Here is a 13,975-nt window from a genome sequence, read left to right on the forward strand (position 1 = left end):
ACACTTAAATGTGAACTGGAGTCTCTGCTTCTGGAATGACAGAGTAAGATCTCCAAAAATCCACTTATCCACAACTGGCATGAGAACACAGGCCCAAGTTGTCAAAATTAAGTTTTTCGTTAACTCTGGAAACTAAAGGTTTGCAACAATTTGAAGACAATTTATTCAAGTAAAATAGCTGAATCTTGCTGAAATGCCTGCCCTTCTCTCCCCTGCCCTGCTCCAGAGCCCTGCAGCCTTAGCTGTGACAGCCAGTACCTTGCAGTAGTCACTAGGGTGGGGAGACAGGTTTGTAGCTCCGAATGTCCAGCCCGACTGTCACTGTTGGACCCGTATGATGGCCCCAAGAAAAGCTCTTTCACAGGGCCCATCTTCATTTCACCAGACTCAAGAGCTCACTCTACATGAGCAGCCGGACAGGCAGATATGTGACAAAAACATTGACAGAGGGGGGTGTGGTGGTGCACGCTTGTAATCCCAGATACCCAGGAGGCTGAGGCAGGAGGATCAGGAGTTTGAGGCCAGCCTGGGCAACTCAACAAGACTGTCTCAAAATAAAAAACAAAAGGGTTGGGGTTACAGCTCAGTGATCTCAGAGCACCCGGGTTCAATCCCCAGTACCAGACAAAACCAAACCCCAGGCACCACCAACTGTTGAACACTGTAACTGCCTGAGGTGGTGTTGCCAGTCAGAAGCCAACAAGAGGCTGACCGAAAAGCAGCACCAGCCAGGCCTGGCAGCATGCGCCTGTGATCCCAGCTACTCAAAAAAACCTAAAAGGAAAAACTGGGAAATGAGATATCCATAGGGGATATGGAGAAGCTCTAACACATTCCTAGGAACCTAGACGCTCATGTTGCAAGGCCTGGGAAGGCCTGTTCTTACCTCTGCTCAAGCAGCAAGTAAGCCTGAGGGGAGACGTAAGCTACCAGCCCTAATATCATGGGTTCTTTTTGCTTTTAATGCTGGGAATGGAACCCTGGGCCTCACAATGCTAAGCAAGTGCTCTGCCACTGAGCTACATTCCATCCCTTTTTGTTTGATTTTATTTTCAGACAGGGTCTCACTGAGTCACTGAGGCTGACAATGAACTTGTGATCCTCTTGCTTCAACCTCTGAGTTGCCAGGATTACAGGTATGTACCACTACCCTGGCTTGAAGGTGTATTCTTTTCCTTCCTTCCTTCCTTCCTTCCTTCCTTCCTTCCTTCCTTCCTTCCACCAGGGATGAAACCCAGGGGTGTTTATCCACTAAGCCACATCCCCAGCCTTTTTTATTTTTTATTTTGAGATAGGGTCTTGCTGAGTAGCTTAGGGCCTTTCTAAGTTTCTGTGGCTGGCTTTGAACTCGCTATCCTCCTATGCCACTGGGATTACAGGGCGTGTGCCACCAGGCCTGGATTTGAAGGTGTATTCTAACACAAACACAGAACTCCTCTGCAAAGACTGGAAGGCTTATGGGTACAAGGTATGATAAGGAAATTTCTGTCCACTCATTAGCTGACTCACTCAGCTAAGCACTGACTTCAATGATCACATACAATAAAAAATAGATTTTACCAAATTACTCCAAAAACATCATTGAGCAATGATAATAATAAGCAGCAACAAGAGCAAGGTAGGGTGGTTTGGTTTACAGAGCTGACAAACTGCAATGCATTTTTAAAATGTCCAATTTGGGGGCTAAGGAAGTAACTCAGTGGTACAGCACACACCGAGCATGCACAAGGCCCTGCGTTCAATCCCCAGTGCTGCAGACAAATAAAATAAAATGTTCAGTTTCAAATAAGAAGTCATAAGCATGCATTAAAAACAGGGAAGTATGGGGGCTGGGGTTGCAGCTCAGCGGTAGAGCGCTTGCCTAGCACATGTGAGGCTCTAGGTTGGATCCTCAGCACCACATAAAAAAATAAGTAAAATAAAGATATTGTGTCCAAATACAACTAAAAATATTTAAGAAAAACAAGGAAGTATGGTCCACATGCACACGTTTGTGCACGTATGTACAGGTATGTGCACACACACAAATCAATAAAAACTGTCTAAGGAACCCTAGATGTTGAATTTACCTAAGAAAGACTTTAAATCAGCTAAAAATGTTCAAATAACTAAAAGAAAATGTGAGGATGGTCTCACTAAATAGAGAATGTCAATAAAGAGATAGGAATTACATTTATTGATTTATTTTTGCAGTATTCGGGATGTAACCCAGGGTCCCTGAGCAACTGAAATATATCTTTAGCCCTTTCTATTTTTTATTTTGAGACAGTGCCTTGCTATATTGCCTAGGCTGGCCTTGAACTCATGATGCTCTTGCCCCAGTCTTCGTTGCAGCTGGGATTACAGGCGTATGCCATCGTGCCTGGAAAAGTATTTAAAAAAACTAAACAGAAATACTGAATACAACTGAAATGGAAAATTCACAAGAAGGCTCAAGAGTAGATTTGAACAGGTAGAAGAAAGAATCAATGAACTTGAATATATACAGGTCAACCTATTATCCAAGTTAAGGAACAAAAAAATAATGAAAAGGAAGAGTCTCAGATACCTGTGAAGTCATCATGATGCATACCAACATAAACATGAGGGTTCCAGAAGAGAAGACAGGGAAGAAAGGATATTTGAAGAAATAATGGTTGAAAAGTTCCCAAATTTAGTGGAAAACATGAATTTGCATATCTAAGAGGCTAAAAGATTACCCACAGGATAAACTCAAACAGACGCACACTTAAATGCAGGTTGAAAGCTAAAAACGAAGAATTTTTAAACTAGTAAGAGAGAAGTCTTCAACTGCAATTGAGTCTTGATAAGCATTAGAAGCAAGTTCTCGCTGAGAACCCTGGCACCAGGGACGGGGACAGCTGTCAATCAAGCAAAGCTATATTCCTCAAGAGAGGAGACATTTAGATATTCCCAGATACAAAATAGTTTGAGAAAATGAATACCTAGCACCCTCCTTATGAGAAATATCAGAGGGAGTCCTTCAGGACACTGGACAGTACCCAGCCTTCACCTAAAGAAAGAACACTATGTAAAAGTGACCATGTAAATAAATATGAAATATGAATATATTTTTGTTTGTAGCAGTTTTAAATCCTATCTGATTTAAATAACTTCATAAAGCAATAATTATAAAACTGTCAATGAGCTCCTACTACATAAAAATTTAGTTGGTATAAATAATATAAAGGAAGAGGGAACAAAGCTGTAGTGGAAACAAGATTTTCACGGAAACTAAGCTGGTGTCAATCCGAACTAGGTAGTTTCAAGTTTTAACTTTAGTTATCCCCAGGGCAATCATCTACAAAAGAACTCAAGGGCATATGGCAAAAGAAACATCAAAGGAATTAAAATGATAGTGTAGAAAATATTGAACACAAAAGAAAGCATCAATGGAGGAAGAGAGGAACAAAGGGACATAGCTCAGAAAACAAACAGAATGACATAGATGTATTTGGATTGCTCTAGATGTACACATTTTATATGTGGTTGTTGCAACCACCAGGAAAATCCATGCAGTGATACACTCAAAAGCACTATATATAAATCAAAGTGAAATTCTAAAAAAAAAAAAAAAAATGCTCAAGTAACCCATAGAAAGGCAGAAAAAGAAAACGGGAAAAACACAAAGTACAAACAGAAAACAATAAAATAGCAAATTTAAGCCCTGCCATATTGATAATTAGACTAAATAAATGTGAATAGTCTAAACACACCATGTGTGCAGATAGAATCTCCTCCGATATAATGTGATGAAAGTGCTGCTTCACCTCTATCGTCTTCTCCCAAGATCACAGTCCCAAGCTCACCATGAGCAAAAGACCAGCCAATGCCAAGTGAGGGTCTTTCTGCACAACACCAAAAGGACCTCTCAAAACTGGCAGTCATCAAAAACAAAAGTCTGGTGGTGCACTACTGTCAATCCAGCCACCGAGGCAGAAGGATCACAAATTCAAGGCCAGCCTCAGAAACTTGGCAAGACCCTGTCTCAAAACATTAATAAATGACTGGGGATGTAGCTCAGTGGTAGAGCACCCCTGGGTTCAATCTCGAGTACCCAGGTGGTGGGTGGGTGAGTGGGCAGGGAATTTAGTGCTACAAATTTTCCTTTAAACACTGCTTTAGCTACGTCCTACAAATTTTGATTGTTCTATTTTCTTTTTTTTTAGTTTTATTGATTTTGTTTTTTTAAATACACGACAGCAGAATGCATTATAATTCTTATTACACATATAGAGTACAATTTTTCATATCTTTGTATATAGAGTATGTTCATGCCAATTCATGTCTTCATACATGTACTTTGGATAATGATGTCCATCTCATTCCACCATCCTTGCTAACCCCCTGCCCCATCCCTTTCCCTCCCACCCATCTCCCCTATCTAGAATTCATCTAATCCTCCCATGCTCCCCCTCCCTACCCCACTGAGTCAACCTCCTTATATCAGAGAAAACATTCAGCATTTGATTTTTTGGGATTGGCTAACTTCACTTAGCATTATCTTCTCCAACGCCATCCATTTACCTGCAAATGCCATGATTTTATTTTCTTTTAATGCTGAGTAAAATTCCATGGTGTATTTATGCCACTTTTTTTTTTATTCATTCATCCACTGAAGGACATCTAGGTTGGCTCCACAGTTTAGCTATTGTGAATTGTGCTGCTAGAAACACTGATGTGGCTGTGTCCCTGTAGTATGCTGTTTTTAAGTCCTTTGGATCTAGTCCGAGAGGGGATTGTTCTATTTTCATGTTTCCAAATGTTTTCTAATTCTTTGCAATATATTGGGCCTTTGGATTAATAAGGTTTTATAAACTAGGAATGGTTATCTTGGTGATTGTTCCACCAGTACTTGGAAAGAATACGAACTCCACTTGTTTGTGAGGGGCCCAATATGTGTCAAATAGACCAGAACTACAGTGTTGTCCAGTTCTGTACCCTGCTCTACTGCTCTGTAGGGAGAGGTGTGTTCAAGTTGTAGCTGTACCTGTGAATTTGTCAGTTTCTCCTTTCAGTTCTGTCAGCCTTGGTTTCACATAAGAGGCACTTTGGGGGCTGAGGTCTGGACGGTTTTTTCCTGTGTGGTGGGGAAAGCTTGGAGAGGTGAGGTCTCATGTGAGGTCATAGGTCAGGAGCACTGCCTTGTCTTGTAGGGTTAGTTGTGTCAAGAGAGGGCTGTTACAAAGCAAGGACACCTACACGACACACTTGGATTTTCTACACGCAGCCAATTCCCTTTCTGCTTTCCCGCCATGTGCGGACCACAGGGGTCCTCATCACAGGCCAAACAAATGAACTTTTTAGCAGCTTCCAAAACTGTGAGCTAAACCAATCTCTTATTTTTCGAAAGTTTTTCTCCATATTTTTATTGGTACATTATAGTTGCCGATAATGGTGAAATTTGTTACATATTTGTACATGCACACAATATAACAATATAATTCCCAGTATTTCCTCTTTCCCTTTCCTCCGTCCTTTTACTCTACTGACCTCCCTGCCTTCATGAGATGTCCCCACCTCCGCCATCTTTCTTTTTCCTCTCTAGCTTCCATATGAGAAAAAACATACAATCCTTGACTTTGTGAGTTTGGCTTAACAAAATTCTCAAGTTCCATTTTCCTGTAAATAATTTAATTTCACTCTTTATGATTGAATAAAACTCAACTATGTCTATATACCACATTTTCTTTATCCATTTATCTGTTGGTGGACACCTAGGCTGTTTGCTGAGTTTAGTTACAGTGAGTTGTGCTGCTATGAACACAGGTATGCATGTATCATCATAGTATCATGACTTGACTTCTTTAGGATAAACACTACGGAGTGGGACAGCTGGATCCGTGGTGGTTCCACACTTAGTCTTTTGAGGACCCTCCATACTGATTACCATAGTGGTTGTACTAATTCACAATTCCACCATTTATGTAAAAGTGCTCCTTTTTCTCTATATCCTTTCCAGCATTTATTTTATATTCTTAATGATTGCCATCCTGACTGGAATAAGATGAAATCTCAGCATAGATTTGATTGGCGTTTCCCTAATTGATAATGATGTTGAACAAATTTTCAAGTATTTGTTGGCTATTTGTATTTCTTCTTTTGAGAATTGTTTTTCTTATTTTGCCCATTGTTTTTTGAGTTCTTTATGTATTCTAGATGTTAATCCTCTGTTCAAAGAACAGCTAGCAAAGATTTTTCTCCCATTCTTTAGGTTCTCTCTTCACATTCTTGTTTCCTTTGTTTTGCAGAGGCTTTTAAATTTGATGCTATCCCACTTATTAACTCTTGGCATTATTTCCTGAGCTTTAAGGGGTCCTATTGAGAAATTGTTGCCTGAGTGTTGACTCTATATTTCCTCTACAAGTTGCACAGTTTCTGGTTTAATTCCTGGGTCTTTGTCCATTTTGAGTTGGAGGGTGAGAGATAAGGGTCTAAACCTCTTTTAAAAAATGAAGTACACAGCTTCAGGTATTAGAGAGCAAACAGACTAATACAGATACATACATATTTTGAGCTGCAAATTCTTGGATTGTCTCATTATCATGGCTGCTATGGCCAAACTAGAGTACTTTGAAAACCAGGCAGGGGGTTGGGGCTGAGGCTCAGTGGTAGAGCGCTTGCCTCACATGTGTGAGGCACTGGGTTTGATCCTCAGAACCACATAAAAGTAAATAAAGGTATTGAGTCTACCTACAACTAAAAAACCAAAAAACCCCAGGGCAGGCATGACTGACATAGAACATGGGGAAGTTTGCTCTGAGGAAACCAGGGTGAACCTGCAGAATGGAAAATAGAGTGAGGCGATCAGCTTAAGGTGCTGCACCAACCCACCTGAGAACCACAGCCCAGTGGGGTGAGCAGGGCTCTCCCCTAGCTTATTTTAACACAAGCTAAGAGACTTCAAGGATGCAGGTATATTTGTCTCTTCAATACAACCCTCTGGAACATGAGGTTTATAAACTTTCTTTACACACACAGTTTATATATAAGCTTATGTACATATTTATATGTTTATACAAACATATACATACATCAACATCCATACTTCATAAGTATTAAACTACACCAAGTAACAGGAATTAAATTGCTAATTATTATATGATTAATTACAATTATTTATAGAGCCCATGAAAATTAAAAAAAAAATTTAAAAAGTAGATGTTCCTATTTATTTCCTTTCTATGCAACTGATCCCATTATCCACCTTACAAGGTTGTTATGCAGCTTACAGAAGAAAGGTAAACAGTATAAAATAAAATAACAGCATACCACCTGACGCATGGTAGGTGTGCCTTAAACTCAGTTTATGGCTTATGCTGGTCAAGCCAGCTTACAGAATGCCTGCTGCAATGTGAGCTGACAGGCCCTGAATTCTTTACACTTGACGTACTCTCTAGAGAAGGGACAGAGGACCATTCTATGGGTAACACCACCATTCCTTTGCATGACTTCACCACTTCATCAAAGGCTCTTATGATGGCCCTTTCAAGCGCCAGCTCAACCTCTAGGTCTCTGGAAACCATCTTGCTCTCCTCCCTAGTCACAGCTGGAGAGTGGGCGGCGCAACCTGGCAGGCACCAACAGGGCACAGAGGGGTGGCTCAGCTCAGTCAGTCTCCTGCTTCTGAGGGCCCTGGATCCATCCTCAGTTCCTCCTTTCTTAGGTAAAACTTTGCTTAGAGCATGTGCAATTCCCCTTCTTGCTTTTTGCAGGGTGGAATTACAACCAAAATAACTTTGACTCATACAAGGATTTGCTAAGAGGTGTCACTAGCTTTGGTGTCCTCTGTAGGTATAGCAAGTTAGTGATGATGTTATTTTTACCAGCAGTAGGACAGTGTGATGATGACAGCTTCAGTTTTATGGTATTTATCTAATAATAATCAGCAGGACTATCTAGCTGGTGGTGTTGCTGGGAGGTGGCAAAGCCCTTTAGAGGTGGGGACTAGTCTGTAGCCTTGGGTTACATGAAAATGTGTCCTTCAAGGGGCTACTGGGACTCCTGCTCCTCATCTTTCTTTTTCACGTCCCAGCTGCCCCAAGGCAATAGTCTCCTCTGCCATGTGCTCCCACCACATGCTGCCTTGCCACAGGTCCAAGAGTGACTAGGCCAACTGACCACGCCCTGACTCTGAGCTGCTAGCTGTGAGCCAAACTCAACCTTTCCTCCTTTTAAGTTGATTGCCTTGGGTATTTTGTCACAGTGATGAAAAGCTAACCAACAATAAATATTACATTTTAACAGAGAAATTAATACCAAGTTTAGGAATTGTACAGCAAACATCACTCTACTTTATTTAAAATAGTAAGAAGCTGGAAACAAATGTCAACAAGAAACTGGTTTAAAAAATCATAAAATCATACTTTATTTAAAATGGAACTGAGTGGTCATTAAGTGTACATTGCAAAGTATTTGGTGACACAGAGAACTATTTTTGTGTTATCTCAATGTGTTCCTAACAATTTTTTATCCTCAAACCTCCTGCAATTCTTTACCCATCCTCAGATAGACTAACTTTGCTTCCCACTGTATTGAGACATCTCCATTAGAAGACTTCTGCGGTGAGTCACAACAGTCACCCACCAGTTAGCATGTTTGCTACGCATGCTCCTCTGGCTGTGCCAACAGCTGGGACATCCTGTGGAGACCAACCCCTCCACTGGTGCCTGAGATTCCGTCCTCCGCGCCACCCATTAAAGAAACTGAACACCATCACAATGACACCAGAGGGCGCTCTGCGTGAGGAATCCTGTAAACTACCCCAGATCACCAGTCCAACAGGCACAGGCAGGAGCACTCTTCATTTATATAAGCTGCAGGAGAAAACAGAGAACAAAGCACATCAGCTCATGAAAATTAGGAACTCAGCTGCCCCATCTTTGCCTCAGGCACGATGGCACAGGCCTGTAATCCCAGCAACTGGGGAGACTGAGGCAGAAGGGTCACTAGTTCAAGGCCAGGCTTAGCAACTTAGCAAGGCCCTAAACAGCTTACTGAGACTCTGTTTCAAAATAAAAAGGGCTGGGGATGTGGTTAAACACCCTGGGTTCAATCTCCCACACCAAAACAATTGAACAATTAAAAAAAAAAATCATGTAGCAGAGGAAAAATAACACAAAAATCCAAATGATTTACATACTCTTTTTTTGGGTAAATCAAAGAAAACAATGAATTAAAATTAAAAAACTAAAACCATACCATAAACTTGTATATTAAAAAAAAAAAAAAACTAAGATCAGAAGTGGAAATAATGAAGTAAGAGTTGACTGATCTCAGAAATGATATAAGATTAAACAAAATCATCAAAAAAATGACAACTATTAAGATTTGGATGAAAACATAGTAAGAAATATTGAACAAAAGGAGAAAAAAACAAAAATGAAATGAAGTACAATTTAATGAAGAGCAAAGAAAACATGTTCTAGAGAGGAAGAACATGCAAATGTCACACACAGCTATAAATGACAAGAGAAGCCAAATGGTCAGGTGGATAATTGTGAATGGGCTTAAATTCACTCATTGGGAGAGTTTGTATTTATTCTACAAAGGAAAACTCAACTACTTATGTGCCTACAAAAGCCAAACTAAAAGTTTTTCAGAAAAACTAAAAATAAAGCAACAAGCAAATGAATATTAAAAGCAAATGGAGCTGGGCACAGTGGGGCACACCTGTAATCCCAGAGGCTGAGGCAGGAGAATCATGAGTTCAAAGCCAGCTCAGCAAAAGAAAGGTGCTGAGCAATTTAGTGAGACCCTGTCTCTAAATCAAATACAAAATAGGGCTGGGGGTATGGCTTGGTGATTAAGTGCCCCTGAGTTTAATCCCCGGTATATACTCCCTGCCCCCAAAGCAAAATGGAGTACGCCAGCAGCAACTCAGGAGGCTTGTAGCAGGAGGATTGCAAACTTGAGGCCAGCCTCAGCAACTTGGTAAGATCTTGTCTCAAAATAAAATAAAACATAAATAAAAAGTGTATGGGGGCGGGATGGGGCTGTGGATCAGTGGTAGAGTGCTCACCTGGAACATGTGAGGCACTGGTTCGTGCCTCAGCACCACATAAAAATAAAGGTATTGTGTCCACCTACAACTAAAAAAATATTTAAAAAAAAAAAGTATATGGGGAAAGTGCTCCTGGGATCAATCAAAGTACACCCCCCCCCAAAAAAAGGGCAAACTGAAACACATTTCAAGTTGTAGTGTAGAATCTGAAACCATATCATCTTTTGTACTATTACATTAATCTAGTAGTCTGTATTGTAGTAGTCTGTATTGTAGATAGGATGGATTTTTACCCACAGATAATTTATAACCTCATTCATTATTTATTGGGAAAATATTAGTTTACTAAGTTAGCCAGATCTTCCAAATGTTTTATTATATAGTGTTTTTAAAACATCATTCTTTAACATCGCCAATCTTACCAAAAAGACTTTAGGTTTAGGAAAGCTTTCAAGCTCACAGAAGCACATCAGAAGCTCTGGAATTGTATTTTAATTCAAAAGTTTGACTTATTATCACTGATGACAAATATTTTCAGTTGTCCTTCTTGAAGATACAAGTTCACTCACTTGTGAAAAGTGCCTGCTATGCATACATCTATGTGTTACAAAAAAAGAAAGAGTATACCCCGCAAGTAAAACTAGTATTCATGATAAAACAGGGCTGGGGGTGCAGCTCAGTGGTAGTTTGCCTAGCATGCATGAGGCATGGTTCTACCTCTAGCATAGGAAGGGAGGGAGGGAGGGAACAAGGAAGAGAACCCCGCCTCTAATTCTGCTTGCCACACAGCGGCACAGGGCTTTTCCTGAAGAATGCCATTTTGTGCAGAAGTACTTCCCACATCTTCATATTTTGCTACACTCACGTTGAACAGGCCTTACGGTCAAGGTTAAATAATATCCACACTGTTTACTACTTTATCAAGGACATGTCTGAATGAATGTATAAATGTGGCACTGAATGCAGAGGTTTCCAGAAGGGAACTCTACTCAAGTTTTAGACACCGGACAGCCCTCTGTAACAGACACTCTTCTAGTGGAAATGCCTCCACTGTTTCCCCATTAAAGAGAAGGCTGACTTTCTTATGAAAGTAAAACACGATTCATCATGTTAAGAAAGTATCCATCCAGTGATCTTATCTTAACACACACACACACACACACACACAAACACACACATCATTGTATTTCTACACACTAACAATCTGAAAAGGAAATCACACACTTTCTCTTCACAACTGCGTCAACAAGCTCTCTGCTTCCTGGCTGTCGAGAGTGTTTGGCTCTCCCCTGCCATGCCTTCTACCATGATGTCTGCCTCCCCTTGGGTCAGCCACGGACTGAGACCTCAGAAACATAAAAAGCCTCTGACTCCCTCTGTTTGAGTTTCTTGACAGAATCTGCTTGGTGATCCAACAGCGGACTGCAGCCAGCTGACATGGAGCCCCAATTCCCTGGGGATCAAAGGATGAACTAAGCAGGGACTTGAAATAGATCCCTTTTGAAATTAAAAACCTTTCCTGATAATTGCTTTTATTTCTTCCTGTTGAGGACAGACTTCAAGGAAACAGGAGACTGACTGATTTTACATTTGTATGATCACCTGGCTTTTGCTTCTATACAGTGTACTGCAGTCTAGCTGTTTCTCCCCAATTTTACTGAAACTGCATAAAATTAATTTTTCCTTAAAAAAAAAAAAAAAAAATCAAAGCCCCTGGACTGGAGCTGATACTGTTAAACTGTCAACACTACCCATAGCACTCTATGAATTCAAAGCAATCCCTATCAAAATCCCAATGACTTCTGCAAAAAATAGAAAAATCCATCCTAAGTGTCATATGGAATACTAAGCAACCCAGAACAACCAAAACAATCTTAGAAAAAGAGCAATGTTGGGGGCTAACACTTCCTGACTTCAAAAGTTACTACAAACCTACAACAATCAAAGCGGTGTTGTGACAGCATAAAAACAGACATACATATCAAAGGAATGGAACAAAGAACTTAGAAATTAACGTTCACATGCATGGGCAAGTAATTTTGACAAGGGTGCTATGATCATTCAGTGAGGAAGGGAAAATCTTTCAACAGATGGTGCTGGTAAACTGGACACCCATATGCAAAAGAATGAATGAGGGCCGTTATCTCACACAATATATACAAACTCACTCAAAATGGACCAAAGATGTGAACATGAGAGCTAAACCATCAGATCTACTACAAGAAAATCTATGGGAAATGCCTTGCAGGGCCAGGTTTGGCAATTTCATGGCTGTGACACCAAAGATACAGGCACTAAAAGAAAAACTAGATATAAACTAGAATTCTTAAAAATTAAGAACTTCTGTGTGTTAAGGATACTATCAATGGAGTGAAAAATTAACCTATAGAACAGAAGATATCTGTAAATCATACATCTCACAAGTGATTACTACCCAGAGTACATCGAGAATGCTTAAAACTCAAAAACAAAAGCACAATGACACAATTAAAAAATGGGTAAACGACTTAACAGTCATTTCTCCAAAGATTATATCAATGGCCAACAAACCCTTAAAAAAAGTGGTCATATCACTAAATGCAACTCAAACCATAATGACACACTATTTCACACATTAGGATGACTACTGTAGTTATATGTCAACTAAAACAAAATAGTTAAGAGTTGATAAGGAATTAGAGAAATTAGAACTCTGGGTCCAGCACTGTTGGTGGTAAAGTAAAATGGTACAGTCACTGTGGAAAACAATATGGTCATTCCTCAAGAATTAGACACAGAATTATGACATGATCCAGTAACCACTGCAGGGTGTACACCCAGAAGAACTGAGAGCAAGATTTTTAAAGAGAACTGTGCAGCCATGTTCACAGCAGTGTTATTTACCATAGCTAAGCCAGAGGGGACCCAGGTATCCACACACAGATGAATGGAGAGCACAATGTGGTATTATATGTTCACAGCCATGGAGAGAGGAAATTCTGATATGCTGCAGTACAAACGAGCCTTGAGGACATTAAGTGAAATAAATCAGAAAGGATCAACGCTCATATAAGGATGCTGCTTATAAGAGAAACCTACAGTAGTTGAAAGCAGATACAGAAAACAGGATGAATGGCAGTTCCAGGGTCTGGGGACAAGCGGAACGGGAAGGCACAGAGTTTCAGTTCTGGAGATGGAGGGTGGTGACGGAAAACAATACAAGCACACTCAGCGCTACGGAACTGTGTAACTAAAACCGGTTAAGATGGTAAACACTGCATTTTACTACAATAAAAATCAAATCTAAAAAGTATCTGTTTCTATTTTAAGTGTTTGGGGGTTTTTTGTTTTTAAATAAGGAATGAGCATTGAACTTGGTAGGAAGATTTTCAGCACCTAAGAAATTATCCTAAAAACTGCTGTTCTGTTGTTTTACCCAGGATAACCTTTGCTGAGTCCCTTGTGGGATGTTTTGTTTTGTTTTGTGGTGTTGGGATCAAACCCAAGGCCTGTGCATTTTAGGCAAGCCCTGTACCACTGAGCCTCACCCTCAACCAGGACTTTTGACTTTTGAAATGATCTATGTTACCTTGACAAAAAAATATTTAATGAAAGAAACACAACTTTTGGGATGTAAGTGGCATGGTGTGTTTAAGGGAGATTTGTGGGGTTAGAGGTAGGTTAGAAAAGAAGAAATGCAAGCAATCTTGGGGCAAAATAAGGTCAAAGAATGTAAAAGGAATGATTCAATTAAGGACAACTAGTTAAAATGGAAATTAATATAATATGAAATAGAATTAACAATGCAAAGTTGACTCTGTATAGAGGATAATGTAACTGTCAACTCTCCAGACAAGCTGACCAAGAAAAACAGAAAGCATTCAATATAAGATCATAAAAAGGTAGGTATAACTGTAATTGCTAAAGACATCAAGAAGAAAAGAAGCTGGGAATGGTGGTGCATATCTGTAATCCCAGCAGCTTGGGAGGCTG

General features: G+C 40.1%; 1 protein-coding gene across 1 annotated transcript in view; it reads right to left on the reverse strand.

The window, feature by feature from the left end:
- Positions 1 to 8,343: 8,343 nt before the first annotated feature.
- The window catches only part of Zc3h8 (zinc finger CCCH-type containing 8), a 33,355-nt gene continuing 27,723 nt past the window's right edge, over positions 8,344 to 13,975 (reverse strand). Inside the window, exon 9 of the mRNA XM_048810406.1 lies at positions 8,344 to 8,816. The gene's annotated coding sequence lies outside the window, so the exon portion shown is untranslated. The remainder of the gene's footprint in view (positions 8,817 to 13,975) is intronic.

The sequence above is a fragment of the Marmota marmota genome, unplaced genomic scaffold (genome assembly GCF_001458135.2).
Source record: "Marmota marmota marmota unplaced genomic scaffold, marMar, whole genome shotgun sequence".
Taxonomy (NCBI): domain Eukaryota; kingdom Metazoa; phylum Chordata; class Mammalia; order Rodentia; family Sciuridae; genus Marmota; species Marmota marmota.